This window comes from Zonotrichia albicollis, chromosome 1, assembly GCF_047830755.1.
Source record: "Zonotrichia albicollis isolate bZonAlb1 chromosome 1, bZonAlb1.hap1, whole genome shotgun sequence".
Taxonomy (NCBI): domain Eukaryota; kingdom Metazoa; phylum Chordata; class Aves; order Passeriformes; family Passerellidae; genus Zonotrichia; species Zonotrichia albicollis.
In genome coordinates this window covers 15,106,753-15,127,635 of record NC_133819.1, presented here as the reverse complement: position 1 = coordinate 15,127,635, position 20,883 = coordinate 15,106,753, and the positions used below count along the sequence as shown (strand labels likewise).

The 20,883-nt window shown below is 40.0% G+C and overlaps 1 protein-coding gene across 15 annotated transcripts in view; it reads right to left on the bottom strand.

Annotated features, from left to right (window-relative positions):
• ZNF438 (zinc finger protein 438) overlaps nt 1–3,077 on the bottom strand; it is a 52,792-nt gene extending 49,715 nt beyond the window's left edge. For 5 of the 15 annotated variants that reach the window (XM_074530306.1, XM_074530140.1, XM_074530940.1 and 2 more), the window contains exons 1-3: nt 2,941–3,077; nt 814–895; nt 296–349 (exon numbers count right to left, since the gene is read on the bottom strand). The gene's annotated coding sequence lies outside the window, so the exon portion shown is untranslated. Of the gene's footprint in view, nt 1–295; nt 420–813; nt 896–2,620; nt 2,727–2,759; nt 2,898–2,940 lie in introns of those variants that run through there. The other 10 variants (XM_074530548.1, XM_074531156.1, XM_074530622.1 and 7 more) reach the window with 9 other exon arrangements.
• Nucleotides 3,078–20,883: the final 17,806 nt, after the last annotated feature.

Here is a 20,883-nt window from a genome sequence, read left to right as displayed (position 1 = left end):
AGTCTTAGCAAATCAAGTCCATGTCTTGTCTTGACAGCAAATAAGGATGAGCATCAAAATATACTTTCCTGCTGCTGAACCACTAATATCTTTTATGGAAATTATAAAAACAATCAATTTCACTGGAGTACAAGCCCAATGGAGTACACCCTCAATGACCTTAAAGAATTTCAAATGGATAAATAAACAGCAACTCAAACACAGAGGCAAAAACTGTCTTTGTGTTCAGATGGACACAGAATCAAAACCTAGAACACTCTGTAAAGATATTACTGTAATCTTTCAACATACCCACCTTATTTGTCCTGCTGCTGCTATGACAAATGAAACATTTCATCCATCTTAATTCCTATTTCAAGGAAATAAACAAAAACAAAGTTCCAATATCTCGGGAAATATATTAGCAAAGGACAGAAAATCTATAATAGAAGAGATAAAGATTTTAGGAAGCAGTAAATAAACAAGAATTCTAATAAAACATGTTTACCCACAATACAACAGCATCTCCTCTGAGGTATACCATACATTAACAGGACTTTAGACTAGAGTTTACAATAATAAATATCTGAATAAATATTGCTAAAATAATTGATTAAAGTTCATACATTTCTGATTTTAAAACTCTGAAGTTTCTTTAATTGCAACTGCAGCAGTATTTCCAGTCAGCTTCCAATCCAAGTTCTAAATTCAACACTTGGCTATTTCACTTTGACCTGACACCATGTACCTCCTTAGGTGGAAATAAATACATAAAACCATCACCAGTTTCATACAGACATTTAAAACATTAAATCACTTCTATAAATGTTTTACCTGTGCACATAAAAATGCTTGAAACAGTCCAAGTCACTGATGAAGAACACTCCTCCCACCTAGCACAACATAATCCTTGAACCTGTACATCAAAAACATATGTGTGACAATCACAACACATTTCTAAGGCTTCAGTGAGAAAGTCAGAAATACCTCATATATGCTCTCCCCATCATTGCTAGTTCTGCTATTCTCACTCACAAATAAGATGCAGGAAACATAAGAAACCAGTATTTTCTTCATTAAATGCTTTGAAAAACATTTCAATTATGACTTCAGCTATCCCAATCTACTTCTTTAACAGCCTGCTCAAAAGCTAAAAGCATTTGCATAGTGCTGGTTTTCTTCTGATCTTCCAGTTATCCTTACCCAAGAATATCTTTACAATTAAATGCTAAGAACAACAGATCATTATGAAAAATATTTTAAATACAAGACTTGTTTTACACTTTATTTCTCCATTTTCCTTTCTGCCTTTTGACAAACTCTAAGATGTAAAAAATCCAATTCTTCTAGCTACTGAAGCAGAAAAAAATGCACTCATCCCTGATGTATTCTGCTTTACATAAAAGTAACTTTGAAAAAGATTGACTTAAACCACTACTAAAAATAACTACCTACAATCAAGTTATTGAAAAAACAAACAAACAAACGAACAGCTCCGTATTTTCATTGCTGAATAGTTCTGTGGGGAAAGAAACTGCAATAAACTACTGTGAAGCAAGGCAGCTGTGTGTTTACCCTGTTATCCCCCTTTCCTTTTTATTAAGGAATAATAACATGAAAGACCACTTTTAATGGCATATTACAGGTTCAAATAAATTAGTATGAGAAAACTCAAGACTAAAATTACCTTAACTATACAGAATTTAAGAGCTAGGCTGTTGACTGAGACTTTAATACACATTAAAAAGTTACAACAGTTATGTTGAAGAAAAGAAGTGAGCACAAGACATACCACACCAATTTTAATTTAGGTATAGAACTAGACAAATCTTCCAACAAGAGTATGACTTTTGGTCAAAATAAATTGAAACAAGCCAATCTTTCATATTGTTTTAAATCTGCAACTCTGCAGACATTTGCAGAGTCTTTTAAAAACTTTTATGTGGCTTTAAAATGCTTCCCTCCTTGTATTATCTATGCCAGACACATCTGACCACTCGGAACCTAGGATTTGTTCCTGATGTCATTACTGAAAGTTCCAATGGATTCATAAGCCGACAGGCCTCAGTAAGCCGCACACAAACACTACACCCATTTACTGCATCCATTTCTGCAGCCACAGGACAAAACGCCTTTGGCCGTCAGTCCCTTCCAAACCGTGAGGAGCCCGAGAGGGCTGCGCATCGTATTTGTACTTTTATGGAAGCAGCAGCACGGTTATGAAACATCGCTCAGGCCTGGAGTCAAGAGCGGGGCGCACAGCTCTGACTCACGCTGCCAGGACAGCACGGGAGCCAAAGGCTGCCCCAGAGCCTGGAGGCACCCACTGTCACCCCTCACCGAGCTCACGCTCTATGGCCACCACTGAAAAAGCGTGAGCTGTAAAGGCAACCATCGTGACTTGTAGGAACCGGTCATACGCGGCCTTTCTGCAGGTCTTTATTACAACACCAGCACCGCCAACGGCAGTCACGCCCTCTCGCATATTCCGCACCCGCGGGGCAGTAGCACCCCCGGGCCGAGGCTCTGGCACTCCCCGAGCCGGGGCTCGGGTGGCCCTGCTGGCCCAGAGCTCGCACGGCGCCCCCGGCCGAGCGCCGCAGGCCCCGCACCGCCGCTCCTGGGCGGGCCCCGCACACACCTCGGCGGCCCGGGAGACGCTGCCGAGCCCTCCGCGCCGCCCGGCGGTTCGGCCGAGCCGCGAGACCAGCCGTGCCGTACCGGGGCGAGCCAAGGGCCCCGCAGGCGCGGAGCTCCGGCGAGGAACCCCTCGGGCTCACCGAGTGAGGGCCGGAGGATACGCCCGCCCCGCCGGGAGCCGCCACCCCTCCGCCTCTTGCTTCCCGGCCCCGCGCCGCCAGCCGGCTCCGCAGGCGGGCAGGGAGCGGGACAGCCGCGCCCCGGCGCCGCCCGCCCCCAGCCCGGGCCGCGGCCCCACCGCCGCGGGGGGAAGGAACTTACGAACACCCGCCGTGCCCGGTCCCGCCTCCGCGGCGCGGGGCGGCGGCGTCACCCCGCGGGAAGGCGCAGGGGCGGGGCCGCCGGCGGGCGGGCGCTGTCGGACCGAATGGGGCGGCGGGGCCGGGGCCGGGGCTGGGGCTGGTTCTGCGCCCGGGCTTCGGCGGCGCTGCCCTGGGGATGCGGCGCTGTGGCCTCGGGCAGCGCTGTGCTGAGTGAGGCCTTCCCTCACCGTCCCAGGCAGCCACTGCTGGGTGGAAACTGCTCTCCCAGCCGGTCCCCGAAAGTGATGGTTGTCAGGCAGTGGGATAGGGGGGTTTTGGGGGACAAGGCAGAAAAAGGAATCTCTAAAAAATACAGGAATTGTGCTGGAAAATAAGCATAAGAGACTTGAAAGCACTGCGTCAGAGGGAGCGCAGATGTCTGAACATCAGCTGACCTGAATGGCAGTGGCTTCCAGGCCTGTATCAGCAATAGTGTGGCCAGCAGGATGAGGACAGTGATTGTGCCTCTGTACTTGGCAGCAGTGAGGCCGTGTCTCAAGTGCCGGGCTTGGGTTTGGGGCCTTCATTTTAAAGCAAACATTGAGGTACTGGGGCCTGTCCAGGGAAAGGCAGCGAAGCTGGTGAAGCATCTGAAGGACAAGTCTGATGAGAAGCAGCTAAAGTGAGCTGGGGGTGCCTAGTCTGGAGAACAGGAGGAACAGGGAGGACCTTATTGCTCTTCAGAGCTACCTAAAAGGAGGTTGGAGTGAGGTAAGGGCCAGTCTCACAAGTAACAAGTGATGGGACAAAAGGAAGTGGCCTCAGAGTTGTGACAGGGAAGGTTTAGTTTGGATATGAAACGTATTGAGGATCCTCACAGACTCATCCAGCATGTGCAGGTAATCGGGCCTAGCTAGCATGGGTTTGTTAAAGGCAGGTCCTGATTGACTGACCTGTTCCTCTGTGACAGGGTGATCCACTTAGTGGATGAAGGAAAGGCTGTGGATGTGTCTACACATCCTCTACTGGACATCAATAAAGCCTTTGACACCATTTCTCGCAACATTCTGGAGAAACTGCTGCTCATGGCTTGGACAGGTGTATCCTTCATTGTGTAAAAAATGTGTTGAGGTGGCCAGGCCTAGAGAGAGTTGGTGAAAGGAGCTCCATCCAGCTGGTCAATGGTGGTGTTCCTCAGGGCTCAGTGTTGGGGTCAGGCACATTTAATACTTTTATTCATGATCTGACTGAGGAGACCAAGAACACCCTCAGTCTGCATAGACGGTTTGAGCAGAAGTGTTGATCTACTGGAAAGTCAGAAGGTTCTGCAGAGGGATCTGGACTGGATCCATGGAGTGAGGCCAGTGGTACAAGGCTAAAGAAAGCCAAATGACCTCTACTTAGGTCACAGTAACCCCTGCAATGCTACAGGCTGGGGGGAGAGCATCTGGAAAAACTGCCTGGTGGAAAAGGACCTGGGGGTATTGGTGGACAGCAGCTGAACCTGAGCCAGTGAGTGCCCAGGTGGGCATCAGTCTCTTCTGCCAAGTAACAAGAACTAGAATGAGCTCCCAAATTACACTAGAGGAGGGTTAGATTGGATATTGGTAAGAATGTCTTCTGCAGAAGGGTTGTTAAACACTGGGACAGACTGCCAGGGGCATTGATGGAGTCACCATCCCTGAAGGTATTTAAAAGATGTTTAAAAAGGTGTTTAAAAACATTGCGTCTAGGGACACAGTATAGCGGTGGACTTCATAGTGCTCCGTTAGCAGTTGGACTCGATGATCTCAAAGTCTTTTCCAGTCTAAATGATTCTATAATTCTGTGGTTCTCTGAAAGGAAAAATGAAAGTGTGACAGAAATAGGATAATATGGGATTTAAGAGAAAGCTGAAAGGAGAAGTTGTTCGGACAGGAAAGAGGTGGGAAGGCACAGAAGAAATAAGGGAAGTGTATAATGTGTAGATGTGGAAAAAAAAAGAGAAGCAACATTCAGAACTAAAAAAAAAATAAAACAACCACTTTTCTTGACCTTCCTACCATCTCTTCTACATGTTTCTTGTGGGGAAGAAAAGGACTTCTGTCTGTACCACTTCAAAGTTTATTGGACGTTGAGGCCAGGTCCTTTTCCAGCCTCATCCTGTGATGCAGGACTGTCTCCATCTTCATGAGCTCACTTGCATGGGCTCTGCCAAGACACCCCCATCTCCATGAGCCTGCACTCAGCACAGCTTTCTGCTGTAGCCCTTTGCTGGAAGAATGGGTGGCAGGGATCCTCTAGCCACAGCTGGAACAAAGAATCTCAGGAAAAGCATTGACACAGCTTCTGGAATGTGGGAGTAAGGGAAAGGAGGAAGTGGTGTTAAGCTGAGAATTTAATTCTGATGGTTTTTGCTGTCATGTACTTAGCATCATGATGCTGCTGTGATAGTAAGTCCAAAAGCACCAAAAGTGGTAAAAGAAATCGGTGTGGCAGAAGGAATAGAAGGACTGTGGAATGTCTTCCAAATAGTCACATTTCTTTCCATGTACCTAAGGCTGAAATTTGAACTGAGTAGCTATAGGGAGTATGCTAACAATTAAAAATAGATTTAAAATGTTTGTGCAGTTTTCTGAAAACCGGTTTCTGCAGCTCGCTGCAAAGTGACAGCTAAGGCAGCAGATATTCTGAGTACCTGACACTTTTTTCTAGTGTAGCCAAACAATAAAAAAGAAGTTAAAAGATTAGGCTCCTTTTGAACTCAGATTTCCTGAAATTAAATGTGAATTAGAATTAGTGATTCTGAACATAAGCACAGTTTTGTGAATACAGTAACTGCATCTTGGCAAATGAAATTTGTGGTGATAAAACAGGCAGACTGGCTCAAAGTCATTTCAGAGCATTTATGGTATGGTACTTTCCTTCAGTCATGTGTTCCACTTGGAAGTTCTGTATCTGAAATAATTGTTCTGGTGCTTCAGAATACTTCCTTTAAAAGTCATTGACAATTTCAACAGGAACTGAAGTTTAAAAATAAACATACTTATTCTTCACCTTTATGTACCAGTAAAGCTGAAGTGGTTTGTAGTTACAGAGCTTATCAAATACAGTGAATTTGAAGGTGAATCTTCCAAATGTTGTTAAATAATTGTATTTCCTTTTGGATTTATACAAGTACTAGCTGTTGCTTACGCAGAAGTGTTACTATATCCATTGTATGTACTGCCTGTCTGAACCACAGATGTGGCATAATGAGCATACAATAATGGTTCTTGCCACTTGGAGAGACACAAAATATACTTTCCAATGTGCACATGTGTTTGTACCTTTACCAACTATCAGTTTTCATCTAAAAATAAAATGAAATGCAACAGTGGATTTATCTGCTGCTGGTGAAAAAGAAAAGAGATCTGATGACAGTATAAACTTAATGTACAGACTATTTTCAGTATTCACAGAAAATATCAGTCATTTCTATTAGAGAGTGCAATAATTTTCCTTAAGCCTTACTTCATTATATACTGTAGGAAATTAGTAGCAGTGATAATTAATGTCAATCTGGAATATCAAGTTTTAAAACAACACTGGAAAAAATACTTCATTGTGACTAGTTGAAGAAAACATTTTTTGTGGTTTAGTACCTCAACATCTAAGCTTATAATATTCAGTAGTACTGTTTCCTGAATACTTTTCAAAAAAGTGGATCAGTGATTTCAATCTTATTTTACAGGCTTTTGAGAAGGAGTTTTTCTTAAAAGCTAAGTAATAGAGTTCTTGCTTAGAACTGAAAGTAAGCAGACCTTAGTCACCAATAAACAGTACCATAAGAAAAAATGAAAGCTGTGATATCTGATGAAGATAATACTTTCTCTTTTTGCCACCTACAGTGGACAAAGAGCTACTGTTTTAAAGATTACATTGGTAATGATTTAGAAGAGTGGTAGTGTATTATCAGATAACATAAACTGAGGAGTATACCTACATGATTAAGAGTTTTATGATGTACAGTCTTAATGTGCACTACTTAGAATTCAGAGTAATAAAAAATCCATAGTTGCAATGCTCACATTATTTTTTTTTTGTATTTAGCAGTGTGTTATATTTTCAGAATTAAATCAATAGAGGTGTTTGCACATCAGCGCTTTTGCCATGTATCAGTGCAAGTGGAAATGCCAAAACATGGTCATAAAGAGGGCAACCACTGTGTTCTGTGGTACTGTGAGCTGGAGGCTTTATGGGGACAGCAGCAGCAACAAACAACTAGTATTTCCTACCCTCCCATAATCTGTGAAGTTTTAGAACATTAATTGTTACCTTACTGTTCTCTCTTAAGTCTGCATGGAGGAATTTTACATCACCTGTAAAGACAACCCACATGCAGTATTACTACATTGTACTAGTTTGCTTTAGACCAGGCAGAGAATCATTGAGGTTTATGTTGGTTTAGGTAGTTAAGTTTGTAGTAATTCAGAACACTGTTATTGAAAGATGATGAAGGTACTTAAATCCACTGCACTAGAGCACAGACTCAAAGAAGTTGGGAAACTTGGACAATACCAAACACAAGCTTTGAAAAACCTCTTAGTACCAGACTTCTCCTGCTTCCTACAGATTAGGCCTCCTGCTGACTATTTGTACTTCTTAAATGTATAAAAGATTTAAGCTTTAATGTCTGCACCTCAGTTCACCTACCTTTGAAACAGCAGTGGTAATTCTGACTTAAATATTGTGATGATACATTAATAAATATGAGCAAAACTCTTTGAAGTTGAAAAATATAATGAGATTTAAGTACATTCCTTTTTGTCATGATTAACCTGTCAGACATTTAAGTGCTGAAACACTGCTTTTGGAATAAAAAAAAAAGGAGAAATGCCAACTAAGATAATAAAGAAGCCAAGATCCAGATCAAAAAGGCAGAACAAGCAACTAAAATAAATACAGGGGGAAAATCCAAGGGACAGAGCAGATCAAAATTTACAGCTCAGAAAAATGAGAAGAAAAAATCTGAAACAAATGCTATTGGAATTGGAAGGGTGGTTAATATGCTACTAAGAGACACCTTTGCATAAGATTGAAAGTGAATGCGTATTAAGACAATGTGTGAGAGAAGTCTGGGCAGCAGTTTAATTCCCAGTCTCAAACAGATCAGTGGTGCCGTGTAAGTTCTTGTTTCTTCTCCTCTAAGAGAAGCCTATGGCACCACCTCAGATATATGAGCCCAAGTACCTCTGGTGTTAGGGGATGGCCAAATGGAGATTTTCAGGTCATGGTTTTGATCTTATCTTGAAACAGACTGGACAAGGAGACTGAGATTGGGCAGAGTCCCATAAGTGAAGGAAAAAGTCTTCAGTTTGCTGAAGTGGGACAAGATAGACTTGCAGGAGTAGGTAGAAGGAGAAAGGACAGATTCATAGTCAGCAAGCAGAATAATCTTGCACACATGAACATGCCCTATTCCAAATCCCAGAATGGATTAGAGATGCTTAATTTTAATATTTCCCCTTAACATATATCTGCAGATTAAAGGCCAAAAGCATATATATTCATTTGCACAGAAGATGGGAATTTATCACTGCTGCTGGTCAGCACAGTAGTCAAAACAACAGCACTCTGTATGGTTAATCACCCACCTGGCCTGAAGGAGGATGTAAATACACTGTAATCACTCATTTAGTCCAACTCTTGTTCTGTTTTTTAAAAAAAAAGTTGGACACATAAGTAAGAGCTGTATCATCATCAAGAGTATGAAAGCCAAAATCAGGATGTGATTTCTCAACCTCCTAAAATTCTTTCAATGTAGCTTTTGTGTTGTGAAGGCCAGGATTTATGTCCTTTATTATTGCTTTATGGAAGAGAGTAGGAACCAATTTTAAGTATTTATTATCCTTCTTTTGAGGTGACACTTTCAAAAGCTTCTAAGAAATTGTTAAGTAAGAAAAATCTCTCTTTGAACTGATTTTGTACCAGCTTAGGTTGACTGATTTTTCAGAGACAGCAATAGATTTCAGCAACATGAAAGGCTTGACTGGTGATGCCAAATAAAAATTATTTTTAAAAACCCACAAGCTGCTTGTTCTAAAGTTTTCATTTTGTGCCCAACAAGTTGATCTCTGTCCTTCAAGGTAGTAAAATACTGTGACAAGCCAAGAACACATAGTTCTTGTCTCTTTTTTTTGTTTTTCTTAATGAGAAGCCAAGGAAACACACATGACTGAGAGGAAACCTGCAGGCTTGGAAGCAGGAAGAAGCAAACTCCCTTCTTTCAGTATCACGAAATGTTTTTTTACTACTACTGTGGACTAAAAAGCCTCTACAAAGCCTCTACAAAGAACTATAACTTTGTGAAGGATTTTTAAAAAATGAAGAACTTTTGAAAATGATAAAAAAATAAAATATTTTTTAAAGGGATGATAGAAAAAAATGAAATTATACTTGAAAATGAGCTTTTGCAAATAGAATAAAGGAGGTGAATGGAAACTGAAAATAAGCACTAGATTAAATGAGCATGACAGAAATTAGTGATTCAGAAGTAGTGAAGATACTGTTTCATATTCATTTAGAAAGGAATTTCCATGAAGGTTGGACAACTTCGAAGTAACAAAAGGTTTGTAGAAGTAACTGTTCCTAAAAAGCAGTCAAGGAAACATTTGAAAAATGTGCAGAGTTGTAAGTCCGTCAGCCAGCCCAGCTGCTATGCATCCTAGGGGATAAAAGGTATTTGCTGTGAAACTTCCTGTAGCGCTGTCAATGAAGCTTGAAAAGAGGGACAAATACTGGAAGACTGAAAAAAATCAAATATGACCTCTTTTTCTTCAATGAAAGCATAGAATGCCCTTTGTAACTGCCATCCATACTTGACCACTATGTATCTTATTCTAGCAATGTTGTGCAGCAAGAGTATGCTGTGTTCCAGAGACAAGGATTAAATTGCTTTTGCTTAGAATTTTGAGTTAGTTCATGAAGGTACTATTCTGACAATGAAGAGATGCTTTGTAAAAATAAACTTTTGAATGGGCTCAGCTCACAGAGAGACCATTCAAGGCAGTGAGTAAAGCAGGAACTCTGCACAGACAGCAATGATTTTAACAACTGATGATCTGTGGCACAGATACACTGTTGGCTTTCTAGATGGTTTGTCATGTGTTCTCATAAAAATCTTTATTTGTGTGTGTGTTTTGCAATATGTCTCTTATGTAATACAAGGAAGTGCCCCTCTGTTTCAGTTTCATAATGCAGAAGACTTGCACATTGGGACTTTGCTTCTTGCAAATGATTGTGCCAGGGTACAGTTTGCACAGGACCTTCTGGGAGTGGCACACATGCAGCTGTGTTTTGCAGAGCTGCTACATTGAGGGTGAGAAGATTGCTCTTGAATCAGAGGATTGACCATTGGTTTTATTGAAAATTGCAATCTGGATTTGTTTTAAACCATCCTATAGGTATCTGCAGAGTGTATGGGAATGGGGTGTGTGGGAGATTTGACTAGAAAGAATTTTTGTAATTTTAATCTTAAGAAATTTAAAATAGTCCTTTAGTACCTCTTGAGGCAGTTCTTGCCATTTTCTTTATTTCATTTCAAAGAATTAATTTGAATTCTTTATCTGTATGCCACTCAGTGAGCAAGAAATCTGTATTCTCCTTTTCCATTTAGGCACTGAGGCAAGGAAGCCTTAATGTTTTTTGCAGAGTTTCTCAGAGAATCCCAGCCAGTCTGTTCTGCCCAGACTGACAATTAAGACGGAGGCTTCTGTTAAAAGCAAACCATATATGAAAAGGATCCTGGTGTGAAAAAGCTCAGTGTCACTGAGCTACTTGCAGTCTTCTATGGAAAGTTTCTTTTTCCTTGTCTGCTCTTTATAATATATGTTTAAAATTGTGTTTGTTGTTGTTTTCTTATACCATTACTGGCAGTCTGTAATTTCTACATCCCTTGTCTCCAGTGTACTTCACTACACAAGAGAGTTATAAATACATCTAAATTTATTTGGTCGACTTCTGTGTTTATACAGTTCCCACTGAAGTGAGGTCACTAACTAGAGAACTGGCTCTCCAACTGGTTCTCAAACCCTTGTAGCATCTCACTGTCATTCTTGGCATGTGAAGCATGACCTCTTGTCCCACAGTGGCCAGGCATATTACCAAGAGGTTTTATCATAGTCACTTAACCCACTTTTAATTAGTAATATTTTTTTTCACAGCAGTGCATCTACATGGCAGTTTTATTTTTCATTTCCATTAATAACTCTGTGGTGTAAAGATAAATGTGAGAAATCAATGGTCCCTGTAAATGCTTAGGTTTCTGGAAAACTATAACATTGGGGGAAAAAATCCTGAAAACTATAGTCAGATTTTATGTACACCTATTCCCCAGCTGAATTAAAAATCATGGGAACCAGCCTCAGTCACTATGAAGTATCATGGGCTGAAACCTCATCACATCGACACATCACCAGCTAAGTATAGAGTAAACTTCTGGATGCAATCAAGTGACCCATGGCCTTGGCAAAGATCTAACTTGAAGTCTCATGGGGAAATAATTTCTGGCTCTTAATTTAAGACAAAGCCAAAGGAATTGAGCCCTTCAAGTGCTACAGTTAAAACCCAGAAATCCCACTTTGATTTGAATAGTGAGCTTCTCGGTTGCTAGCAGGTATGTGTGTAAGAGTTAGTGAGGCACAGATTTCCTGCTATTTTGCCCTTAATGTGGAAAAATCAATCACCCTCTTTAAACGGCAGATTTCAGATAAAACATGCAGTGCTCAGCCCTTATGAAAAGGCTCTCTTTTTCCAAGACTTTGATAAGAAGAGGAAGTTAAACAGAATTTTAACCTTTTTTGTGAGTACTTTTGAAGTGACTGAGGACCTGATTTTCATTTGCATCAAGGCTTCTGCATTAAGCTTAAAGAGCCTTAAATGGGCATAAGCTGCAATTAGGACCAAGTCCCCTGTCTCTCCTAGCTTAAGGTATGTAACGACTCTGAATCTTTAATGTCTATAGATGCAGCTCCAGGGGAGTACCTCTGATGTCCAGAGATTCAGCTCCTGGGAATAGTGACAGCCTGGCAACAGCCCAGAAATATGATTAAATAAAAGTCTGTCCTCTGAAACCCCTAGAAAATCAGTGTTTAAAAGCATTAAAATTTTATTATTATTCTTTATTCAGGATTCATATCACACATAAATATGAAACCAACAGTTATGGTTTTCAGTCAGTGGCGAAGAAGCCTAATAATTTTCATAGTTTCTTATCAGAGTATTTTACACAGATTATACATTTACTATTATTTTATTTTGCATATGTATTATTTGGACATAGGTATATTAAAAATGTGTCAGCGAATAAGGCCCACAAAGAGAAGCTATAGCTGCTTTAAATTAGAGAATCCAGTTTGCATGTTTTCTTTATGATTACTGTGAGTGCATAATTTCAGAAGGTGTGTGGGGGAAAATGATCTAATGTTCATACAGTGCCTTGTGTTCCTCAAATAGAAAAATTATACAAGGGCAAAACTTGACTTTAGCTTTAAAACCATAAATAGTATGTTCTTAAAAGGGTAGCATAAGGCAAGAAAATAAGTTGTTCCTGTAGTCTTAAAATTCCTGCACCTTGAATCCCTATACAGTTGTCTACCTCCATCTCATTCAGGACCATCCTGATGTCCCCAGTCTTGCAAGGGACACGTGTATTTTGGCTAACAGTACTTGGAGCTTGCTGGGTCATCAGCCAGCTGCTGCCACCCAAAATATGGCACAATTTATATTCAGCTAATCCCCTCAAATGGCACAGTTTTATCTTGCTGGTCTCCTCTACCTGTGTATTGCTGCAAAACCAATAAGAATGTAATTTTCTTTGAAACTCCTCTTTCAGATGCAAAAAAGATTCCTCTGTGGATTTCTCTGTTACTACCAGGGCACTGGCAGGCAGGAAAAAAAAAAACCAAAACAAACCACACCACCAGATGAAAAGCAGTGTTGCAAATACCTCATTTCCTTGGGCAGCCAGGTTAAGAAAAGAAGCTTATAAAGCCTGTGACCATCCGGCTCTTGGCCATGAGCAGCCCAGCAGTGAGAGGAAGGAAAAGACCAATAATACTGAGCTGTGATTCTTCAGTGCAAATCTCGTGCCAAGACATCTGTGTCCTGGACAGAAAGAAATGGAACCATTTTGGTAATTTGTCTCCTGGGTTTAGGATAAAATATGTCACAAGGATACAGGATATCCTAGGGAGCTCTTACCAATTATAGTACACACAGTAGTGGCAACACAAATGAAGGTAGGTTTGGTATACTCATTGAATCACTTAGCAGATGTAAGAGAGAAGAAAGGAGGTGTCTGATGTCAGGAACCTCGTGGCGTCTGGTACAGAGGACAGCAAAGGAGTCTCCCACAGCTTCTTCCCCCTAGGCTGGTTCCAGAGCAGCAAGACATGTCTGTACAAAAAGTGAGGAGGGCACTTTTGTTTGGCACAAGAAATCTAGCTAGAATTTTCCAGCTTGTGAAATAAAACTAAAGAACAGTATTAATCTAATGATGGCAAATATAAAACATAAAAAATAGTATCTATATTATTATATTTAATAAAAAATGTAATTTGATGTATGAAATAAAGTTTTTAATAAAAACCATTTAATAAAAACTATTCCTAGGGCCACAGATTGTGGAAGGTGGGAGAGTATTCCACAGAAGTACTGAAATATGCTTTTCTTGTAGTACTGTTCTCTGCATATTTGTTAGGAGGTAGGATATTGGAATAGGTGAATCTTTGGTCAGGAAAGCCTTTTATCAGTCTGTTTGTTCATACTTCAGTTACTGACATTTAAAGTTGTATATTTCATACCATAGTCAAAGGAATTATTCAGTAAAGTTCCCTCTGATGGCAATGGTAACATATATCCTGCTGTTTATTTTCTTTACAAAAAGCAACAATTATATTTTAGTTCATGACCATGTATTTTACATAATTTAAGTTACCTGAAATGGAGAGTTAGAGCACTGTATCTAGAGATGAACCATAATGGGTTTATAGTTGCATATCTGAAATACAGGCTGAGTGTGAAGGAGTCATAGTTTGATTTACTCTTGGAAGGAAAAAGTGTATGTTTTTCTATCACCAGGTTTTTCCCAAATGTCACATAAAATGGTTTTTTAAAGCATCATTAATTAATTGATATTGAGACTCAGTACCTAATCCTTTTAGACAAAATTGCAGTTCTGTACAGGTGCAATTGATGGATCTGAGAAGAAACCAAAGGTTCTGATGTATATGTATGTCTGTTTAATATTTTTATGATTTATATCCTTTACCTTGAAAACATAGTCAGATTTATGCTGAAATTAAAAAAAAAAAAAAACAAAAAAAAAAAACAAAAAACAAACCTGGAAACAGAAGGCAAAAGCTGAACTTTAGTAACTGTCACTGATAAGTCCAGATTGGATGCTCTCATGCATAGTTTACTAAACCAAATGCAGGTGCATAATAAAAAATGTCACTGAATTGAGAACGTTTTTTCAGGAGATGTTGAGTTGGTAGTTGTCTTTTTTTATATATTTAGCTAGGAACACATACCAAAGCATGTTCTAAGTGATGTATAAATAACTACACCTTTCCCCCATGCAGAGACAGCATGTCTCACAATTTGTGCTGGTAAAATTTAGGTTGACAGAAGATATACAGTAAAATAGCAGAATATGGAAGAAGGATTGTTGTGATTTTAACACAAAAACTTCTGTCTACAAAAGAGAGAAAGAAACAAAGCTTTTTAGGGGCACTCCTAATTGAGGCAGGCCAAATAATAAAGTGTACAGAATTAGAAGGCCTTTTTACAAAGCAATAGACAGAAAAGATTCAAAAAGAATTCAAAAAGTATCCAGGAGTACTTTTGGGATTGGATACTTTGGATGTCCTTGGGGGACATCAGTGGGAAATTCCTGGGTATGTCTACTTGAGGTTATTCCATTGGATTAGTTTAGTCATTCACTGAAGTTACAGTAATTAAAGAAATTAAACAAAAGTGCATACATTAAACAGAAGTGCACATTCCCCAGTCAAGGTGCTTTTCTTATTAATCATACAGTCCCTATATCTATATAGTTCTATGTCTATACATTAATAGATCCTCCAATATTCCATGAGGCTATTCCATAGCTGTTTTTCTAACAGTGACTCCCAGGATACCAGAAACTACAGAAATTTGGAAACTGGACTAAAAAGTAACAACTCCTGTGATTCCTGTGCTGGTATCTGCTGATTTTGCCAGCATGACCTGTGACCTGCTGACAGGCAGAGCAGGGGATGCTGCCCAGAGTGTCCATCAGAGGCTGCACACATTGCCAGGAGGGCAGCAGACTGGTTTGGCAGTGTCATTTCATCAGGTTTCTGACAACATGGGAATATTGTTAACAGAGAAGAAAGACAGGGACTAAAAAGCAGTTTTTCTGGAACCACTGCCCATGATACAAGATGTGCTTGTAGACTGAGCCAGCTAGCAGATCTCCTGGGATAGGTGGTGAAGCAAAACTCAAATATCTGAGCCTCCTAGCACATTATCAGAAAGGTAAAGGAAGTTCCTGAGAAATCTGTGTCCTAGAAGTCACCTAAGTGTTGCAGCACCAGAGCAGCAGCATGAAAGTTGTCCCCAGTGCAGAATAAATAGGTTGCCCTTGCTCTTTGGGGCGCTGGCTGCCCCCACTTACTGCCTGTTAGTAGTTAACCAGGTTGGGGCTGGCAGATCAGCTTCTGGGCTTGCTGCCATGGAAGATTGAGATGTTTCTTTGGGCAGTGCTGCTCCACCAGGTGTATACACAGGAGGAACTGGCATCTCTTCAGGAAGCAGAGGAGAGAGATTTGTGTCCACTGATTCTTGGGAGCAACTTTTCTGCTTCATTTGCTCTGACAGTGCCTTCTCAATGTTTGGGTTAGTGACTCCTAGATGGAACTAAATGTAGCACCTGGGAAGGGCAGGTCTGACCCCTGCAGTAGTCCATGCACATGCATGGCAGGCCATTAATGAGTACTGTGTAGCATCTATACCTAGATTCACATCAGACAACAGTAGAGTTTGAAAAAAAAAGAATTGCCATGTAGCTGGCACAGACACTATTTAAAAATATAAAATGCTGCCAGCCATTTCAAGTGCTAAAAAGGGAGTAGAAAATTTGCTTGCTGATATTGTCAGTGAGAAAAGTAACATACAAAAAAGGCAGAAAGTACCTTGATGAGACTTTTGGAAATAAAGCCTAAGGATGGCATGTGACTACACAGGCTGGCAGAGACAGTGGCAACAGAAGCTGCTTCTTAGTAGGCTGGACACTTCAGAGAAGTTCACGGTAATCTTCCTTTCTCCCTACATCTACTCTTGTTTTAAAATACCAATTCAGCTATAAAAGCCCTTAGTTCCGCTTCCTCCATTTAAATGTATGAAAAAAGGCTCTTTATACAAATCTGATCCCAATCCCACATATGTAAAACAAGATTAAATTGGTTGACTTTAATGGCATCAGTTGGGGCATACTTTACCCAAACCCATCAACAATTAGATCGCTTGGCTTAAGTCAAGTGCATAAATAACAAAGGTATTTCTGGTGCTTTCTCTGCAACCTGGTTTCATTTGGCTGTTCCTGGAGTTAATCTCAGCCCTGAGTTCAAAAAGACCTGCATTTCACCCAGAGGTGTTCCATCAGCATAAATCTAGCCTAAATGATACCAGAATAAGCTCTACCAGCTGAGTGAACCATGCAAGCATCTTTCAGCTGCAAGTTTGGGGCTTTCAGTGCACCTGTCTGTACTCTACTGAGGCTGAAAGGGAGCACATCTCACCAGGGATGGGAAAACAAGAGAAGAGAAACATACTTGCAATTCCAAAGTAACTACATGGAAAAGCTTTGCTTGGAAATAACTCACACACATCCTTGCATAAGTATTCCTTGTCTGTGAGCAGGGCTAACTTGTAGTGAACTCCTTGATGTGGGATTTTATTTTCAGACCACTGCAGACAGATTTTTGTTCAAAGCAACAACTGTACTCTTTATTGCATGCCACAGCTGTTTTTAGAAAGAATTGCCACAAAACATAATTTAAAAAGAACTTTCATGTCAGGCCCACAAACTTCTAAGTATCCTTACCAAATGGTACATATTTCTATCAAAAAGCTCTATTCCATTTTTCTTAAATAACAGTATTATTATATAATTCTTTATTTCAGTAGACATCAATGTTGTGTTCTTTTCCTGTATGTTAATGGCAAGGGAAAAAGAGGTTGCTTTGATTCTAGACTATGTTGTCTTGATCTGTTATACTTATCATGCAAAATAGATGCAGGCTACTGTTGGGTACTTGAGCAGCTTTCTGTGCACATTTGGAAACTGGTTTGCCCAGACAGCTGCAGATGGAACAATGTGTGGGGAAATCTGGGCCCAAATCTCAACTGAAGACATACCTGGACTGAGGGCCCTACCACCTTTATGACATAAAGCAACATCATTCTGTTTTTAGTGGAACCTGTTTTCTGGAGATAAGGGTGTGGCCACAGGGCTCCTCAAACTCTTATTGCTGAGAAATTTCATATGGAAACTAGAATGAAAAAAATAGTCTGATATCCAGCTTCTTCCATTGTACTGAATAATAGTATCGTCATGAAATGTGAATCTAAAAGGTGAAAACCAGCTGATTAAAAAAAAAAAGCTATGTCCTTTGTTTCCTATTCACAAGCATCTCTGTCCTGAATCCTGGGCTAGAAATCTCTTTCCATAGGAAGTTTTGCATAAGGCATGCTTACCCAGTCTGGTAGCAAATCTGCCTTGGTCTCTGCACATGAACAAAGTACACTCTTCTTAGTCTTCGTTATGACCATAAAGAAAAAAAGAAATTATGCATTTAGGCACTCAACATCCATTTCAACCCTCATCTAACTTAAATCCCTGATTATTCAATACCCTCAGATGTGTGCATGCAGCTTCCAGTGGGTGGATTTATGCCAGTGCCATATTGAGCAGCACTGCATTTCCCTGCTGAACAGCTATGCCAGCTTTCAGCTGTGGAAAGGACACAATTTGAGGTTGAGCATTCTCACTGTCTGTCCATCTGGGGTGCCCAGAACTACTGCTTTTTTGTGTGCTTTTCATGATGAAGTATGGACAGGCCACTGACTGCAAGAAAGTCCTCTAATTTTGTTCTTTAACACTGTTCTGTCCAAAAAAGTGACAAAACACAGAGGACTGAAACTAAATCAGATACCTCTGCCTTTAGTTAATCAAAGCTGTAGTGCAGATAGGTCTTGAAAAGGTTGGAAGGAACTCCAGCATCTTGTCTTCATTTCATTTTTTGCAGATGTGGTGCCAGTTTTTTTTTTCTTTTGAGATAAATGCAAGCAAATACATGTGCATATTATCTACAATGTTATTTTATATAACTCAGTATTTACCTGTAGTTTATATACTATATATAAGCCCACAGAGAATTTTCTAGCAGAAAATTTAAGATGACAACTGAAAAGCTACTTCTAGGAGAAACAGATATTTTCAAAGATGTGAAAGCACTATGTTAGGGAGCAAAGCTCTAAGCAATGTAAGTCATTTTCTCACAGACCCCTTTCCTTTTGTACTCCCTCCTTCGCCTTTATTGATGTTACTTCACCATAAAAAACAGTGCTCTAGGGTAGACCTCAGAGCCCCAGTTCCTACCAACCTCTTCCTTCCTTATTCTCAGTAGCAGAAGCTACTGCAAGGTTACTTTGTGATCAAGAAAAGAAGTTTATACAATGCCCCAACTCTGCAGCTTTCAACTGTTCCTCATTTTTCCAGATTAGTGCCTTAATTAAGTCCAAATGTTTTTCATTTTCTCCCTTATGGTCCCTTCTGTGAAACCTGATGCTGGCCATGGACACTGTCCTCTTGTGACCTTTTCTCTTCCTGTTCCTGCTGCTGGCTGGCTTTTAAATTGTGAGCAATTGTAGGAGGGTGATGGTTGCACACTTTTTTGTCTCTTCACACACACAGGGGGCAGTTCACTCTTTGCTAAAGTCAGAACCAGTCAGGACTCCAACTTCCTTTTCCCCTTCTCTATGAGGCAGGAGAGAGTGAGAAGAAAACAGATTTTTTAGCTGCTGGATGAAGCAGTTCATACCATTCACTTGAGTCACTCAGTATAAACTTTTAATACAGTGCAACAGTAATTTATCACATTGCATAAAATGTATAAATGACGTTTCTTAAGTCCAGCATTGATTTTAGGATTTTTTTTTTTTAGGAAGCTATCTTGCAAGTCCAGCCTGCAGTTTCACGTGCATTATTTCAGCAAATCGCATGGGTGCCTGTGAGGGCAGGAAGAGAGCTCCAAATGTTCAACACAGAGGAAAGAGTTCAGCAGAATGGAAACACAGAAATTTTAACTGACTCATTTAGAAATTTACCTGTAACAATGAGGTACAAATTTTGCCAATACAGTATGTCAACAGAGCGGAACTGAAGATAACAGAGGAAAATTAAATTAGCTAAGAATCTGGCCCAAGTGATTAAGGAAGGAGAAACTAAAGAAAACAAAAAAGGGCTTCATCTTTTTCTTGTGGCGTGAGTAGCTCCAGTTACTGGAACTACACTGATGCAAAATTGGTTTATGCAGCAGAAAAATCAAATCATATGTCAATTGGAATTGCATGACTGATGGTAAACATAAAAATTAAGCATGAAAACCATGGTTAGAGACAAAACCATTGCAATGGGAAAAAGATGGCAGTAGCATCCTCAACAGCATTTATCTGCAGGAAATAAAAGTGAGAATTTCTAACATTTATATTTTATCTTAATACAAAGCAACAGCATATCTTGCTTCTCAAATAAAACTTTGTAGCACTAACCTCATTTCTCTATGTAAAGTGTAATAGGATTTGTAGAAATCATGCAGATGTGTCCAAAACAACTGCAAGTACCAGTAGATAAATGATGTACAGAAACAGTAATTGTTTATTTTTTCCAAGGTTTTTTCATTGTTCTCCTCAGGGACACAGATGTGCAGACTGTTTGTGCTGAGTGAAATGAGTACTCCTTCCTTTTTGACACCTTTAAAATTATTAGAATTAAATCTATACTTTGCTAAGTGAAATGGTTCAATTTAATCAAACTGTGCTGTCATGACCATACTTACATTAAGGGTTTAAGAGCCCTGCTTTGCCCTCAGCTAATCCCTCACATATGAGGTTTTCATGGTTAAATTGTCTCCTGTGTAAGTAATCAAGTACATATGAACTTTGCTGCTAGGGAAATTGAGCACAAGTCAAAATCTCAAAGAATGAATTGCTAAGAACAGCAGAGTTAAGGGAAGGAGGGGAGCTGGCCTCAGTCATCAGGTCCTCCTGATTCTCTCATCTTGCAACCCACTCCAGTGCAAATCCTAAAGATGAACAATATCTGCTTCTGTAACAAGAAAACACATTCAATCTGTGTGTTCCTGCTGCCACTCTTTCATTCTTCTAATCATTCTCAATATTGTGCTTTGAAAAGTGAACACCCATAATCTTATATTAATGCTGATCCATGGAATAAGATGCAAGACCTAAAGGACACCATCACTGTATAAGTTTCCAAGTGTCTGGAAAGTATGTCCAGCAGGAACAAAAAGGGCAATAAAGGATCTTCCAGTTAAGAAGATTTTTTTGTAGGATCACTGGAAAATGTTGCAGTCAAAAATCAGGGAAAGTGGAATAATTCTAATTTTTAGGACGTTAGAGGTATATTAGCCAAAGCAAGATCACTATGAATTTTAACACTAAAAAATTCACAGAAAGAAGGTGAGTTTAGGCCTTTATGTGATGAACACACACATAAAGGGAGCATGTGAATAAATTCAATGTTGATTAATAAATGAAGCACAGTTCAATAAAAATTGAATAAATGCCTGGAGAGATAGTCAAGAGCTCATGTATCCCACTGATTTACCCACTAATAGGAACTATTTCTAGATGACTTCTGACAATTTCCTCTCTT